Source organism: Pinus tabuliformis, chromosome X (genome assembly GCF_031772625.1).
Source record: "Pinus tabuliformis cultivar Carrire ecotype Pingquan chromosome X, CPIR1, whole genome shotgun sequence".
Classification (NCBI taxonomy): Eukaryota; Viridiplantae; Streptophyta; class Pinopsida; order Pinales; family Pinaceae; genus Pinus; species Pinus tabuliformis.
In genome coordinates, this window is record NC_142308.1 from 1,705,451,016 (window position 1) to 1,705,469,061 (window position 18,046).

Genomic DNA, 18,046 nt, shown 5'->3' on the forward strand with positions numbered 1-18,046 from the left:
TCACCCTATAGCCTTTGAGAGCCGGAAGCTCCTTCCGCACGAGAGGTTGTATTCTATATACGACAAGGAGACGCTGGCCATCATGCATGCATTGGCCAAGTACCGGCAGTATTTGGTGGGTAACGGGTTCAGGGTGAGGACTGATCACAACAGCCTCAAGTTCTTTTTGGAGCAGAAGCAGCTACAGGAGAGGCAGCAGAAGTGGATCAGTAAGATCCAAGCATATGACTTTGACATTGAGTATGTCAAAGGTAAGAACAACGTGGTAGCAGATGCCCTTTCACGTAGACCAGCCACATTGTCTCTTATGAGCTTGGACGTAGACTGGAGGGCTCAACTCCTAGTAGAGTACTCCAAGGATAGATTTGCATGTGAGGTTCTAGATGGGCACGTGGCAGATGACAGGTACAAGGTGGTCGATGAGATCATCTATTACAGTCACCGAATCTTCTTGACCGAGGGATCTCAGCTCAAGAAGAAGATACTTCAGGCGTCACATGATTCACCATTGGCAGGTCATCAGGGGTTTACCAAAACCTACAGGGCCATTAGAGAGAGGTTCTCATGGAAGGGCCTCAAGGAGGACGTACTCCAGCATGTCCGGGAGTGCGATGTTTGCCAGAGGAACAAGGGGGAGATGAACCATCCAGCAGGACTATTGCAGCCTCTTCCCATTCCGGAGGGGAAATGGGAGTGTATTTCGATGGACTTCATCACAAGGTTGCCCATGGTACAGGGCAAGGACTGCATCTTTGTCGTCGTTGATCGGCTGACAAAGTACTCACACTTTTTCGCCATATCCGCACACTACACAGCAGCACAGGTGGTCGAGCTGTTCTTCAGAGAGATTTTCAGGTTACATGGTCTTCCCAAGACCATCACTAGTGACAGGGACAACCATTTCATGGGTGGATTTTGGCAAGATCTTTTCTGGTTGGTGGGGACGGAGTTGACATCGAGTACCAGTTATCACCCATAGACGGACGGGCAGAGAGAGATAGTTAACAAGTGGTTGGAGGGCTACTTGTGTAACTATGTTAGTGGGCAGCAGCGAGCATGGCTACAGTGGCTGCATCTGGGGGAGTAGTGCTACAACACTACACATCACATGTCCATTGGTATTGGTATGTCACCATTTTATGCTTTGTATGGATATCATCCCTTATCTTTTGCTGACGTGATGTTTGGTGCTAGCAAGGCTCCAAAAGCCAAGATTTGGATCCAAGAGTCTCAAGATATTCTCCGAGCTCTCAAGGATAATATGGCTACAGCGCAGAACCAGCAAAAGCTGTATGCTGACAGGGGTCGGGTGGAGAGACAGTTTGAGGTAGGGGGCTTGGTCTACCTACGATTACAACCATACCGACAGTCGTCACTGAAGAAGAAGGGGGCGGAGAAGCTGAAGACCCGCTTTTATGGGCCATACAGGGTGATACGCAGGATTGGACAGGTTGCGTATGAGTTGGAGCTGCCCCAAGGCAACAAGATTCATAACGTCTTTCATGTATCATGCCTGAAGAAGGCATTGGGGCAGCATGTGACAGTGACAGATGAGCTACCACCCACGGATGATGAGGGGCATTTGGTGTTGCAGCCAGAGGCTATTATTGATACCAGGGAGAGGCAGCTATGGAACAGGACAATCCAGGAATTCTTGGTGAGGTGGAAGAATTTGCCGGATGAGGATGCCACTTGGGAGAGAGAAAATTTTGCAGCATCCATCACTTCAGTTGCTTGAGGACAAGCAACATTTTGCCGGGGGAGACTGTAATATTCCTAATTAGCCATGGCTAATTGGAATATTCGATTTTGCTCAATTTTGCCTTCTATAGTTATTTGTAAATAAAAAGGTGAGGAAAAGGGGGACATAACTCACTTTTAGAATAAAAGTCACTCCCTAGTAGCACAACGTTGTGACTTAAAGGGGAGCCAAGGGGACCAAAGGACCACGCAGAGATGGGGCCCACGCAAACAATTGGAGGAACTGCGAAGATGAGAAAAGGAACACGTGGCAAGAGGAGATTACATTGGAGGAGGTGAGCCTTGGGATTGAGAGAGGCCAATGCTATAAAGGAGAGAGGAGCCTCCTCATTTTGGCATTCAGTTATGAGCATTTGAGCTAGTCACTTCGACTTGGAGCATGCTCGCTGTTTAGCTTGTCTGCAGCACTGTTTAGTGCATTGAGTGTCTCCGTTCGGAGATCTCACCCTTAACCCCGGGGGACTTCGAGTGCCTACTCGGACAAAGTAGTTTCAGCAGTCTTTTTGCAGTAGTATTGATCTTTGGCATTAAGGAGGAGTTGAGCATTGGAGGACTGCACAATCTTGAGAGAGAGGGACGCAATGCTTCTGGAGGTAGTTCCGGATTGGGGATTTGTGGAGGATTTGAGCTGGGAGATTGAGCAAGGGATCAGCCCTTGCATATTAGAGGATTTTGGTTGAGTTTCAGGCAGAGTTTTGGTGGATTTTATTCAGTGGCAGCGCAGAGCCTTGAGGGATTGCGTGGGTCCTCAAGGGGGCGATTTTCGGGGGTCAGCCATTTCAGAAAAGCTTTCTGGGTTTTTCTGGGTTTCTTGAGTAGAGTCTGATTCCAGAGTTTTAGCATTTTCTAAGGAGGGGAACAGCCCCAAATCCTCATTTGATTTCCAGCAGCACGACAGTTCTCCAGCAGCTTGGACGCAGTTCAGAGAGAGGCCATTCCTTTACTATTCTTAGTGTATTTCTTCACTTGCGTTGTGCAACTCGAGGTGTCATCTTTCTGATCACCTCCTATACTCATTCCATTACTCAGTATAATAAAATGGCTTAGCATTTCTCTCTGCATTTCTTGAGTATCTGCTTATATTTCATGTTTATATTATTATATGTTGCACCATTGTTATTTCCATCACTTTGAGCTTCCCGGTTATTATATCATTTGTACGTATTTGGTTGGAGTTTACTGGGGTTTGGGGAATATCTCTGAAACGGGATATTACAAGAAGGGGGAGCAGATAGATCTATATCTCAGCAGGTTGCAAGAGATTCGAGACCAACTTACTTCCATAGGGGCCACGCCGAATCAGGAGTTCATGGTGAGGACCGCCCTGAATGCAATCTTCGAGGATTGGGAGACATTTGTCCAAAGAATTTTGGGCAGACCTACTCTTCCAGGATGGGAAGAGATGTGGGCAGCTCTTCGCCAAGAAGAGATCAGACGGCTGACCAAGGTGGGAAGTAGCAACAAAGGAGGTCGAATCAAGAAAGAGGAGGATGCAACTCTGGCATCTGCGAGACAGCAGGGGAAGAGGAAGAAGAAGGACATCTCCAAGGTGAAGTGCTTCCATTGTGGGGAGCTGGGTCATTATGCAACCCAGTGTCCCAGGAAGAAGAATAAGGGAGAGGCTTCTGACTCCAAGGCAGCTCCGGCTAAGGCGGAGAAAGAAGTCGAGACGGATGACAATTGTGCCATGAGTGCTCATGCACCTCTAGAGAAGAGGTGGGGTGACATCGAGCTGTAGTCAGGAGGACTACAGGAGATGAGGGGCAGGATCCTTGAGGTACCCAAACTCTTGGATCATATCCAACTACGGGAGCCCCAAATGATAGTAGCAGGATGACGGATGTCGGTAGAAGCAAGATGCGGATGGAGCGACAAGGCAGTGCTAGAGTGCAGAGGTTTGTAGCAGCGCAGTGGGGGTTGCAATAGTGTGAGAGGCACAGAGATGGTTGCAGCAGTGCAGAGAGGCACATAATTGTTTGTAGCAGTGTGAGAGGCACAGAGGTGCTTGCAGTAGTGCAAAGGCAGCAGAGGGAGCACAGGATAGCAGCGGAGGTAGCTTCAGCATCACGGGGCTTTCGGACTGACAAGGATGTCAGTAGTTGGGTAGATCAGTTACTTACTTCTTGGTAACTGAGTTGCAATGCAGCAGTTAGTAGTGGTAGTGCTATGGGCAGCATGATCCGGCATTTGAGAGAGAGCTACAGTGCAGATGCAGTGTTGGGAGGAAGGACCAGCGACAGCACGAATGTAGAGGGCGCTGCAGTACAGATGTAGCAATGGCAATGGCAAAGCCATGGGAAGTAGTACAGGAAGTAGCAGTGCAGAGGATGTTGGGCAACAGGCCAAGCGTCAGCACAGGTACCGATGTTGAAGGATCAGTATGATGTTCAGTAGTGGAACATTACTAGAGCACATTCCTCGCTAAGAGGGAGTGTTGATTTATGGTAGCATCGGATGTGCTTTGGCCATGAAAATTGGTGGAGAGGCTAAAGGACATGAGATCTCCAAGACCCAGAAATAGTTTGGGGAAATTTCACCCTGTTAGAGAGATATTAAAATAATTAATATTTTTAATGAGTTCCTAAATCTAAACTTAGGAAAATTAAAATATTAATGGGTATTAATATAGAACTGGATGAGAAGGTTCTAAATGACATGGATCAAGCCAAATCTAATCTCGGTTGTTGAAGACTCAACAGGAAAAGTATAAGAGGAGACTTGAGGGTCAATTGGAGACACACCAAGATTGATCAGTCAGTTCGATTTTTTTGGAGCGGGGTTTGCTAATAAAATTCGAACAAGTGATCTGAGTTGCAGCGAGGGGCAGTGAGTACATAGTAGAGAGGCAGAGATAGTACTAGAGGGTCAGCACAGTGATTGAGGAGGCTATGCAGAGCTAGCAGGAGCCACACAGAGGCAGCTAGTGACTACGCAAAGGCTGAGGAGCCTGCATGGGTGACGCAAAAGGCCAGAGAGCTGACGCAAAAAGCCAGAGGGCTGACGCAAGGGGTTCCAAAGCTACGCAGAGGCTAGTAGGGCTGACGCAGAGCCTTGGAGAAGCACCAGAAGGATTTTCGTGGGGCAAACTAGTGCTTAGAAGATGAATATCGGCTTCCGAGAAGAGGTATTACTACCAGATAGAAACCTTTGTTGGGTGAGCCAGTTTGGAACCCTAGTTGTACTCAAGAAAGTTGCTTAATAATAAAACCCTCAGAACTACTGCACTAGTTTTCCCAAGTTGGGTTTTTTCGGGGACGGTTGTCAAAAAATAATGGTGTCCCTTGTGTGTCTGTCTATTATTTCAGTTAATGATCTGTAGATGAGTTGAGACTGCATTTGTGTTTATTTTCAGTATTTATATGGTTAAATAACTTGTTAAGAAATAAAAAAGTAGGTGAAATAAACCAAATAATGCATGAAGAATTTCTAACGTGTCAGACTTAGAAATTTCGACAATGATGAAATGGATGGGGTCATAGGGGATCTCAAGGCCAAATGCCATCGGTACAAGGATAGAAATGATGAAGGGTGTCCACATTCTGGGTATATAGATGTGAAGAGTGAGCGATCATGGATACATGAGTTACCCCAACCTTTGTTTTTCCACCCTTCTTTATTTTCCTTTTACCTTTTCTTGATTTTTCTTTGTATTACTGCTCGGGGCTCCAAGAAACAAAAGCATGATGTGAATGATGTATAGTAGTTATTACCCACTTAAGGTGGGGCAGTTCATCACTCCCTATGGTTTCGGACGTGCATAGGTTCGTTTAATGATGTGGGGGCAATCATGGAACCTAGGAAGCAAGGTAATGGCCATAATGATAAGGGGTAGAACTCATGTTTTGGCTTTTCTCCATGTGCTATATTAAATGTCACGACCATCTTTTGCATTTTATGATCTTCCTTGTATTTTGTTTCTTGCTTGTGGCCATGATATGCTTTTAACTTTCTTTTAGCTGCATCAACCTCCAGGGCTACGTCCCTAGGCCTAACCTAGATATGTGGACAAAGGGAGGAGGAAGTGCCAGTGCCTTGTGTTGAATTTCCACGATCTTGAGTCTAGGATAGAATCTTAAAATCTTTGACGCTACCAAACCAAGAATCTCAATAGAACTACTTTGCACAGCGGAATATAAACAGCAGTAAATCACACATGCACAAAATATGGACAACTTTTTACAATTTTCAACCCAACTTCATTATATTAAACAACATATCATACAAAAGTCTAGGGCTCTCATACCAGGGATAATGGCCCTCATACATCCAGTAGTACAAGAATACAAACTAGGGCTTGGTGTTAATCCATCGACAACCAATCTACCCTCAACAAGATACTTTAACCATCTGGCTAATGAAGTCGACTCTCTCAGCTCCCCTCGATCATACCTTGTACCTGCCTGATCCTTCGGCTCCCAATCTGCAACTCCTACCTCTATTAATGCTCCAAGTCCATCTGGACACTGAATCTAGGCTGTCAATTTGCTCTCTAGTTGTGCCTTAGTCCAAGGCTGTCAATTTGCTCTCTAGTTGTGCCTTAGTCCATCAAGGCCACAGCACATTGAGAATCCTGTTGAGTTGTTCACAGCTCCACTTGTGAACAACTATCAACTTCCCACTATTGCTCCTCAGCGACTCAGGGACTTCAGCCCACTATGGTCTTCCTACGTTGCACCAATGAAGACCAACATAGGGCACGAAGGGTTGCCACCTATCGCTGCAAGATGTCCATCTCCCACAATGAACACGGGCTAGGAGGACTTCCCATCATCTGTTGCAGAAGTCCTCCACCAAGTCTCGGGCTCCACAAACTGCTCCTAGTTGATCAGACCCTTGAGCTCAACAACTGCCTCTCTTGCAACTACCTTTGTCCATCAAGTTGTTGCTCACCGAGCTCCAACTTGGACACTATCTCGTTGTCCTCCAGCAGACCATAAGTACCCAATCCACCTTCACATTTGGTCCACTCTCACGCTACCCTCCAACACTCCAAGAGTGACCAAGTCCACGTTGTAGCATCTGCACCTAGTTAGGGCATCCTCACACCTAGGAGACCATTACACACGATTGCCCACAGACTTCTCCAAATCTGCCCTTTGCTCTGCAATAGAGGAGCTACTGCACAAATCTAGGCTCCAAACTTCACTGTGAAACTGCCCACTGGTTAGGGCTTCTAAAATGCCATGTCAACCCTACCTCCTTGGCTTCCACAGGCTGTAACAACTCTGTCCACACTAGGACACCTACATCACTCCATAGCGGGATCGGCTCCTAGTTGGAGTTCCTTCATGCCCAAGGCAACTCCAACTCATGGCTCCCAACAAACTGCAATGTAGACTGATCCAAATCGGTCAACTCCTTGACCCAACATACCGCCAAACGTTGTTGTTCTGAACTTGCTACAATACTGCAATTCTGGGATTGGTTAGGGCACTAACCACAGTCCCTAACCACCCTTCAAAACAGGCCCATAATTACTCCTTATGTTATCCCTGCCCTCCAAGGATATGTTGCCCCTTAACACTGTTCCATTAGGGTAGATTTCAGCCCAAATACAAGGGTTTGTCTCCCTAACTAGGGCTGCGGCAGCCTCTTTGTAGGATTGTCCTCCCTCTAGCAAGCCTCCAAACACCTTCGTTGTCCCTCCCTTGGCTGCAACCTCCAAGAACAAGGCTACGAACCTCTAGACAACACCTCCTTTGGCTTAAACAAGCCAGTGTTCAACCCTTCAGGCCTTGGCCTACCTACATGTATCTTGGCCGCCAACATAGCTCTCGGTCACCTGGTAATAACAATTAAAACAGTCCCTCTTGCTGCGTTGCTCTGCCCTCTCTTGTTGGGGCCTCAAAACAGAGATCTCCCTTCCTCCACAAGTTGTCCTCAAGGTATGCATTGCACAAAAGGATGAGGAATAGTCCTCCACAACACCTCTTATTTATACTAAACAAGAGGGCTTCCTCCAACGTCATTCTAGGGTTTTTACAACTATCTCATGGCTTATTAACTCCAAGCCGACCTAGACATACATGTGCAAAACCCATACTTTGACTTCAAAAATTCATAACTCCATTTCTACAACTCGAAATCAGATGATTCTCGTTGCGTTAGATTCGTCTCGCTGAGAGCTATCATCCTCATCCATCACATGTCGAAATGTGCTCATGGTTTTGGCCCAAATCCCAAAGGGTGCAAAACCCCAAGCTTGGGTTTCAAGCCCACAAGCCTACTTGTAGCGCTTTGCCCTCCAAATCCCGAACACTAGGGCTTGGAGTACCTCCCAAGCTACACAAAAATCAACACCTGGTGGAACCAGTGGCCATGTGGACCCAGAGAAGGAAAATGACGAAATAGGGCTTGTAATGTGCGGATGGGAATGAAAAATGTGGAACAGGAAAATGGGACTGTTACTGCACAAACTAGAAAACCTTGTAAAGAGGCAAAGGCTAGAGGGCACAACAACACTTGGGACAAAGGCCCACTATCACCACAACTTAAGTCCCCTACTCTTCTCGGATTTTCATCAACAGGAGGAGTCCTAGTAATGCTCACTATTGATAGATGTGTACCTATGATGGATTTGAAGTGAGGCAAGGTGGCTCATTCAATGGAAGGGTTCAACAAAAGTATGAACTTTGGGAGAAGCTAGGAAGACCTTCCACGAAAAATCCCTTTGAAAGAGAGATACACAAGACCTAGGGTTGAGATATGTAGCAAGATATGAATGCATCCAAAGTCAAGGTAGATAAGAGAAAAGGCGATGAATGATCTTCTTCAATAAGTACTAGAGCAAATGCCTTCAAAGAAATCACCAAGTTGAAGGATTGGTTTCTAGGGTTCCCGCTTGATGCGATGGTTAGGGCATCAAATTTATGGAGATTCTACTATGGGAATTCCTCCAAAACATGAGGATCCCTAGAGGAGATACTAAGGAAGAATCCTATTTAAGCAAAATTCAAAACACCTTCCTTCAAAAGATTTCGCACCAAGCCCTAGAGGAACCTCCCTATCCTTAAAGGGGCGAAATTCAAGAAAAGAAAAGAAGGAAAATAGATGGATTAAATCCAAATTTTAACACCGAGGGGCTCGACTAGTGCCTAGACCATTGGGATTATGGAGTCACGGGTGCTTATAATAGGCTCAATTGACCTTCAAGGAGGCTAAACGAGGAAGCCCTAGTTACCCCTTTCAACAATTACCCCCTTTAGCATTAGTTAATGGAGTTTCATGGATTAGATGTGTTGTCGCCCAAAGTGTACAGACAAGATGTGACAACACTCAAGACGGGGGTTGTCACTCTGATCCCCCCCTGTTTGTTTTAGTTGTCTCCCTACAACAAGATATGGGCGTCGTCCTTATAAAATGTAAATATGAAAGACTCGTCGGCAACCGAAAAGTGCAAGAGACATAACTGAATGGCCTAGCAACTTGGTTAGATTAGCAAGTTTAATGATTTGATTAAATTATATTGGAAAACCAGTGTCTAAATGGAGTCAAATACTTGCTTAAGAAAAATTATTTACCAAGTAACCGGATGAATAGTTGTTTCCTTAGGATGCTTTACTATCCTAAATGAGATGCAACTCCTAAAATCTAAGTGAAACGCGGAATCTTGCTTTATTTTAAATTATATGCCTACCTAGGTGAATCATTTCTCTCAACTATTTTGAAGTTAGTCCCTAGAGTAGGTTGTGAGAGAGAAACACGTGGGAAGATAGCTGAGGCTATATTAACGATACTGGGGTTCTAACCACATGATGCCTCCAGTGCTGCAGATATCGTCTTCAAGATATCCTACTCCCTCACCCAAATCTAATGATACCCCGATCGAAAATCTATCTTACAGAAGTACTTGGCCCCTCTAAGTTCGTCCATCAACTCATCTATACATGGTATTGGGTATCGGTTCTTAAAGGTCTTCTTGTTCAAGGCCCTATATGTTAGTTTTTGTAGCATCGAATGTGTTCTAGCCACAAAATTTTGTGGAGAGGCTAGAATATATGAGATCTCCAAAACCCAAAAATAGTTTCTGGAAATTCCCCCTTGAAGTGTCTCAATTAGATTATTAACCATATTTTAAATATTTCCTAAGTCTAAACTTAGGGAATATGGTTAATTAATCAGTATTAATTGAGATAAGATGAGAATCATCTAGAAACTCACATGGATCGATCCAGAGATGATCCTAGCCATTGATTAGGTTTTAATCTTGGTCGTTGGTGCTCCAACAGTGGATTATAAGAGGAAGTCGATGTGGTGATGGAGAGATCATCCAGTGCAGATACTCAGTTACCCAGGTAGTTCGATTTTCTCAGTAGCAGCAGCTCAGCAGAGAAGATAGAGCCATAGGGTGAGTAGCAAGTGGAAGAGGAGAGCATTAGCATTAAGGGAGGAAGATTTCCAGTTCCCAGGAGAGTTAAAGGAGGAAAGGCCGAAATCTTCAGAGGGCCAATGTAGGCTCTGCGCAGAGGGTGACGCAAGGAGCTCAGTGCAGAGGCTAGGGGAGCTATTTTGGAGGCAAAAAATAGCTGTGGGGTGAGAGAAAATTCTGACAATAATTTTTCCAGTATTTTCTTCAGAATAGATTGCCATTTAGGCATCTAAATTATTGTACTCAGAATTGCTGTTGAATATTAATAATAAAACCCTCATCTACTACACCAGTTTTCCCAAGTTGGGTTTTTCCGGGGACAATTGTCCAAAAATAATTGTGTCGAAATCATTATGTGCTAGAATTTCTCAGTTTCCAGTATTTTATTTTCCGCGGTATTTTTATGGTGAAATTTGCAGTTGTGATTTTATTCATCATTTGTCCTAGCAAATAAACTGCATAATTAATTTTGAGTTAGAAGAATAATTTCCAGTAACTACAATAGATAAAATTTCACACTATTGTCTATGCACATACAGAGGGTCCTGTCCTTCTTCTTCACCATTACCACTGATGAGGCAAAGGGACTAGAGCTAGGACGAATGTGTCCTAAGGCAAGCAACTCCTGTATCGCTCTCTCAATCTCATCTCGATAAGCCTTGGGATGTTGGTATGGCGTGTTAATCACTGTGTGTACGCCCTCCTCTAACTCATTGGTGTGCTCAAAGCCCCTATCAAGTGGTCGCCCCGGTGGAATGTCCCCGAACACTGTTGGGTACTTGTCTAGAATGGCCTAAATGTCTAGGTGTGCTGGTTTGGGCCCGTTTCCTACATCTGATATCCTGAGATCCACAACCCACTCTATATCCCCATGTCTCAGATTTGCCTCCATCCTATGCACTGACACTATCTATGGGGGATACGAGTGGATGCCTCTCAATAAAACCATCTTCGCATCAGGCCTTGTGAACTCCATCTCCACTTCTGCCAGTTGATGGTAACACACCCAAGAGAGTATAGCCACTGACCACCAAGCACCACATTGGTGTCTAGAACGTCAACCACAAAGAAATTATCTGTCATCAAATAGTTCCCCATCACCACTGTCATCCCGGGAATGTATCTAGCATGGTACGGTCTCCGGTACCAAGACTAAGAAGCCCTCAAAGGACTCTATATGTATGCCTCTCCTCTCCACCATTTGGGTGTCTACGAAATTGTGGGTTGCCCCACTGTCTACTAGCACTGATACAAGTTGTCCTTGCACTGTGCCCCTGATCCTCAGGATAAGGTACTTCGGCACTCCCCAAAGTGAAGCGATAACTCCTGCCGCAGGCAAGAAACGAGCTCCTCCTAGTGGGGGTGGTGGGCCTCCTCTTCCTCCTCCTGTCACCTGTGGCTCATCATCACCAACACCTATCTCCTGCTCTACATCATCCTTTGGCTCACTATCAAAAAACACCTCTATGTAGTGTGTCTTGCCCTTGGTACACCTGTGCCCTGGCGCCCACAGCTCCTAGCAAGTGAAGCACAACTTCCTCTTGCGAAGGTCTTTATGGGTCTCATCATCCAACTGCCCACGCCCCTGAATATCTAGTTGTGGTGGAGTCCTAGTGTCACGGCCCCTTTGTGGGAAAGGAGCTTGTGGTGGAACTAGTTCCCTAGCCTTGGGAATTGTGTCCTGCAAATACCCGGCGCAAGATACTGCCTCCTGTAAAGTAGTGGGCCTGTGGGACCTCACTAGCTCATGCAAAGGCTCAATCAAGCCCTACACAAAGGTATAGACCCTCCTGGCATCTGACAAGTCTGACACCATCACTAATACCCTCAAAAACTTCGATATGTAGTGCTCGGGGCTGCCTGTCTGCTTGAGTTGTGTCAGCTCTCTGAAATGTGCCTCTGGATCCCTCCTATCAAAACACTCCACAACCCTCCGTGTGAAGTCCTTGTAGGAAGTCACACTGGCATGCCCTAGCGTGGTCAACCCATGGAACCACCAATCATGTGTTCCCCCTCCAAGTGCAAGGTAGCCATTTTGATGGCTTCCACCTCAGTCATCCAGCTAAGCTAAAAATACATGTCCAACTTCTCCACCCATGCCCTAGTCGTGCACTTGGATGACCCATCGAATGTGGGGAGATACATCCTCCCAATGGTACACTGCATCTATGAATCCTACATGCCTAAACCCCCTGCGCCCTTGCCATTGTCATTCTAATTGAGCTGGCAGAAGTCCCAGAAGGACAGTGCAGCTCGAAAGTCCTCCCCCATAAACTACCACTCCCAAAAATACTCTCCCATGGGCATCTCATCCTGTCCAGCCTGCTCACCTGCTCCTGAGGGCAAAAATGTGGGCAATGTAGTCTTGGTTGGCCCACTGAAAGCATGTGGGTGAGTTAAAGGGGAATGATGGTCATACTGGTGGGAAGCCCCTGAAGTCTCCCCAAACAAGAAATCTCGATGAATACCTTGTCCCGGTTCTGTTGCTTAATCTCTTCTAGCATTTCTTTTTGTCCCTTGGCCAAGTCATTCAGGGCCCTCAAGAGTTTATCGAATGTTGCCTCTTCTTTGCTCTTGGGTTCCACCATGTTTATTTCCTCTACCTCTTGTTCTAGGGCCTTAATATTAGGTGTAATCTCCAAATCCCTCTCCTGGCTCTTGTATCTATGCCTCCTGTAAGTTATGTTCTGCTTCTCTTCTGTGGTCATAGAAATGTCCCCGCGGCTGAGGCAAGACCAGAGCTCTGATACCACTGTAATATTCCTATTAGGAGAATTAACAGTGATACTCAAGCAAAACACACATGCAACATAAAAATTTCAGACAACAAATAGACACCCATAAATAGGCCAAAAACTGCACCTAGCTAAGCCATTTTATTATCAAGAGGAGAGTACAATAGGTGTATGGAATATGTGCACCTGGGCTTGCCAAAGCAAGCTAGATAAATCCCAGGTGAGAAAATATGTTGCCCGGATGCTGGAAAGTGCCTCCTCAATGCTCTTCGCTGGCCCTGGAAATTTGCACTGCTAGCTGTGAAGAGACCGTTGTTTGATCCCTCTAGAGTGCTCAGAAAATTCTGCTAAATTAATCTTGGCCTCTCCTTAACAAACTCATAAAAAACCCAAAAAGGGTTGGGTCTCGTTCCAACCTTCTGAAATTACCCCCAATTTGTGTGAGCTCCATATCCAGCTAGGTAATTCGTACTGCCTGAGAAACAGTTGCCAAAGCCCTCCAAAATTAGTTGAGAACTCCTCCAAGAATTATCCTTATGACCCCTTGTAATCCTCAAGCCCAACTCCGGTTCAAGCCCCCACAACCAAGGTGCTCCTCTAATGACTGCGCAAGCCCAGTCAAAGACTTTTACGCTGGCCCAAGAAGAAGAAATCCAGCCTATATGTTGTCCACTCAGCATGCCCCTCAATCCACTACAAAAACGTTGCTAGGTGCCAAGAGAATATGCCTCTAATTTCTTGGACCCAACTCTGTCATGTAGCTCACTCCCGACAAGAGTGCATGGCCCCTTACTGCGCCCAGCCTACTCCTCAACAGGTCGAACCTCCCTGTAAAATTCCTCTGGAACAGTTCCAAGAATGTAGCAAGAGCTCCCTTAGGGTGGCACTCGAAGTCCACCGAAGTAGGCGTTGAGATCTCCCCTCAGAAATCTCATGTTGAACAACACTCTGTTGACCCAGCTAAACAGTTTGAGCAAACAATGATTCAAATATCAAATTAGCAAAAGGTCCCAAAATGAGTTCTCCATCTCCCATTTATAATTTATGGCCCTTCTATTGCCTTGTGGGCTTCACCCATCGAATTTTCGTTTCCCTCCTTCTCTCTCCAAGGGGTGGGTACTATGTCATGGAGTGGCCCCCACCTTCCACTAGCTCCACTATTTCTCTTTTTATCTAAAGTGGGTCCCTCTCTTTACCCGAAAATTAATTCTTCTTTTAATTTATCCAATCTCCTAAGTTGTGGGCGAAAATTAGTGTTCACCTAATCAAAATTGCAAAAATGGTAGTATTGCTTATTGATTTTAATTAGAGGGGACATCACACTTTATTATTTGATGCAAACAAGGGCGATAAAGGTATGCCCAAAACACATGCTTCCAACTTTGTTTGTGATGTGCAGGGTGCAAGTCTGCAATCCAGGATTTTTGGTGTTCTGATGACCTCCCCATTCGAGTACATGGATCGTGCACTCTGCGATGAGCTCATGTCCCAGTTGGAGACAGACGTTACCCACCAAAAGTGGGTGACCCATAGGAGAATTTTTCTCCTAGTTATCTCTTCGGTTGGCAGCCAGCAGCCCCTGACAGCCACCGATGTAGCCGATATTTTGTGCATTTGATCTTCGCTCCCTGCATCAGTGATATTTACTCTTGCCCATCTATCAAGAGCATATGTTAGAAGGTGAGCAATCCAACCCAAAAGGAACATTTTTCATTGTGCAATCAGGTGCTTATGCTTGTTTTTGTTGGGCATCTTAGGAATGGAATATTAGGTGACTTGGAAGAAGGAAGGGATTTGACAACGGTTTTGTTCCATCACCTTAAATGTGTTAGTTTTTGGTAGCATATGATGTGCTCTAGCCATGACAATTGTTGGAGGCTAAGAGACATGAGTTCTAAAGAACCCAGAAACCATTTGGTGAAATTCCACCCTAATTGTATTTTATTAAAATAATTAATATTTTTAATGGGGTTCCTAAGTCTAAACTTAGGAAAAATAAACTATTAAAGGGTATTAATCAAAATATGGGTGAGAATGTTCTAGAAAGAGGATCAAGTCAAGTTTTAATTTTAGTCATTGATTAGAGACTTAATCCCAACCGTTGAAGTCTCAACGAGAAAAGTATAAGGAGGCTTGGGTTCATTTAGAAACCCACACGGAGAGAACAAATTGATCTAGAGTGTGAATTTTGGGGCTAGGAAGCTTAGAATTTCAAACTAAGTGGTCATTCTGCAGCAGGGGGTCGGGATAGTTCGGGAATACTGGGTAGAGAGGTGTAGAGCCACTAGTGGAGGCAACACAGCATCTAGAGGGACTGACGTTGGGCCAATCTAGGCCCACGCAGTCTTGACATAGAGCCAAAAGGGCCATCGCAGAAGTGAGGCTGCCCTCACGCAGAAATCCGGAACTGTCGAGGAGCTGCAGGAACAGCCGAGAAAGTTTGACACGGAAGCTCTAGGAGGCAGAAGAGACTGCACAAAGTTGATGCAGAGCCTGTAAAGCTAACACAAGGCCAGCGCAGAGATAGTCGAGGTTAGCCAGTTCTGCTGCCAAATCAACCAGAAACTATCAGGTGAAGTGAGGTAATCTCACTCAGTTTTCCACCATTATATTTTTATCTGTAACTGGATTGTCAAGAGAGCATCTAGCATTGTATTCAAAACTACTGCTTAATAATATAGAACCCTCAGAGCTGCTGCACCGATTTTCCTGCATTGGGTTTTTCCGGGGACTATTTTGTCCAAAAATAATGGTGTCCTATGTATCTTGTTCTTTTCTCAGTTTCTTGTCTCATGTAATCAAATTAAATTGGTGTACGTTGCAGAAGTAATTTACTTTAGTATTATTCAGAAAAATAACTTGATAATGTATATGTTGATCAGTGGTTGTCATTGATGTCAACCCAAGCAGCACCAAGGGCTACCCCGACCTTGCATGGGCATTTTGACTTGACAATTTACTCTATTCTGAGTCAAGGATCTTCTAGATGGATTCTACTCGTCGAGATGTTTCCGTTTATATATGGCACGCCAAGTAATTCTTCACGGTTTGAGAGATATTCATGTTTGAAGTTAGTAACCCCAGTTAGTGGGCTAAAACCCTATGGGGTTGTGGCATGGCACTCATAATTGGTTGTGGTCATTGAATAGTAAATAATTAATATTGTTTTTTTCCTAAAATCCCTCCAACGTTCACTTGTTGAGGACTCTCTCAACTCAAGACATTCATATAGATAGTGACCCTCATATCCTCCTCTAGTAGGGATTTTGTAGTTTCAAACAGGTCATCGTGGCATTTTCGCTATACATTTTTTTTTGCGAAGCTTCAGAAGCTGAAGTTAAAACCCATTTGCGTCAAAATCTTGATGAACCTCGTGACCGAATTTCAGATATTGGTTCGCTATATTTTCAAAGATATGATCTGAGGAAGTTATGGTTTTTGCAGGCTCCCGAATTCCATGTCAAACAAGTGACGTTGGGAAAATCGTCATAACTTTCTCTCTGAGCATTGGATTCAAATTTTGTAAATAGTCACAGAAAGAGGACGAACTTTCGTTCGCTGAGTAGCGTTTTCAAGGCCGAAGGTCGCCACAGTGACACATGGCATTACGTACAAGTTCGCTCTACTGAACGAGTCTATAATCAAGTCATTGTGGGATATTGGGCATAACTCTTTCTTGAATAATCCAATCTTGATCAGACCTGTGGGGTTGGAAAGAGGACTCAGAGGGCTACCACAGGACGAAATTTCAGACCCTAGAGATCCGAAATTACATAGATACACCAAATTCAATATCAAGCTCCTAAAAGGCAAGAAAAAGCATGCATTCAAGGATCACTGCAGTAAGGACCACACATCAATGGTCAAGGGTAAGTCTCCTATAGCAAGGTATGTATGATTAGTGTTTACATTTGAATTTTGAGTATCATCTCTGACATATGTTTTTTCAGGACAACGTAAGTATATACAGTTTCTCGGTTATATCTCTATGTCTCTATATGTCACAATTAGTTTTTCAAATGTCCTATTCTTGATACTACACATTTTATGCTACATATTCTTGATGCTACACCAAGTTTGCTAAATCTATACGATGTTGTAAGTTCATGTTACTTCTCTTGTCATAGTTGATAGAATGGTCTCTGTTGTTGTACTTAGAACTTGGTCCATCACAAGTCTAGGGTCTATCATCAGTTTTTATTATATATATCTTTAGGTTAGTTTTGGATATAGTCTTGCATAGAGTCCAGGCCTATATCAAGAGTGGGAGTCTTTGTCTACTGCTGCAACAAGTCAACAACAAAAGTGATAAGCACACTTCAGATACACATTGTAATTTTAATTTGTATTTATTCATTATTATGCACTTACATGTGTTTTGCAGGCAGAGGTAAGTTGAAGGGTATTTTGTTTTGTTTTGGGATCGGTTTCGCCAGGAAAATTTTGCATGCAGGTAGAAGAAGATTCAAGTACAACTTCAAGCAAGAATTCAAAAGCAGAAGTATCAAATCAAAGGAAGCATTGCAACAGGACATCCTTTGAAGACATGATAGCCATCTGTATATTGTGAAGAAGTGTCAAGGCCAAGAGTCATCATTGTAAAGTTGTAAAAGAGTCATTTGTAAAAGTGTCATCATTAGAAGAATCATTATTGTAAAAGAGTCAATCTGCCTAGAGTCGAAAAGGAATTATTGGGAGAGATAGGAGTCCCTGTTGGGATAATGTCATGGTTGGGTTGCAGGTCAGTGTGATTGGGTGTTTGGTCAAAATCATTGTAAATCATATTGTATCGTGGATCGTTGTCCCTGGTACGGGAATCCACACTCTTGTCTCATTTCAGTCATTATAGGGTGGCAGGGAGGTGCTAGGCTGGTGCATGAAGTCGCCTACAGGTTGGAGCCTGTGAACACTTCAGGGTGGTAGGTTGGTCTAGGATGTTGGGGCATCCATTCAGTTGACTACTGAAGAAACTAGGGCATTGGGGCATCCTTCCAGTGGGAGCTGGAGAAGAATGTTTTTCTAGAATTCTAGGAAGTTGTTGCTTTCATTTCAGTTAGGGCTGAAGATTAAAGAATTTATTAGAAAAGAATTCGATGGTTTTTGACTCGGAGGGGGTTTTCCACCTAAAATTATTGTGTCTACTGTGTTCTTTTATTTACTGTTATTACTGCATAAACATTAA

General features: G+C 44.4%; 1 protein-coding gene across 11 annotated transcripts in view; it reads right to left on the reverse strand.

The window, feature by feature from the left end:
• Nucleotides 1-18,046, reverse strand: part of LOC149146556 (magnesium transporter MRS2-3-like) — a 283,631-nt gene that overhangs the window by 252,929 nt on the left and 12,656 nt on the right. The window lies entirely within an intron of this gene.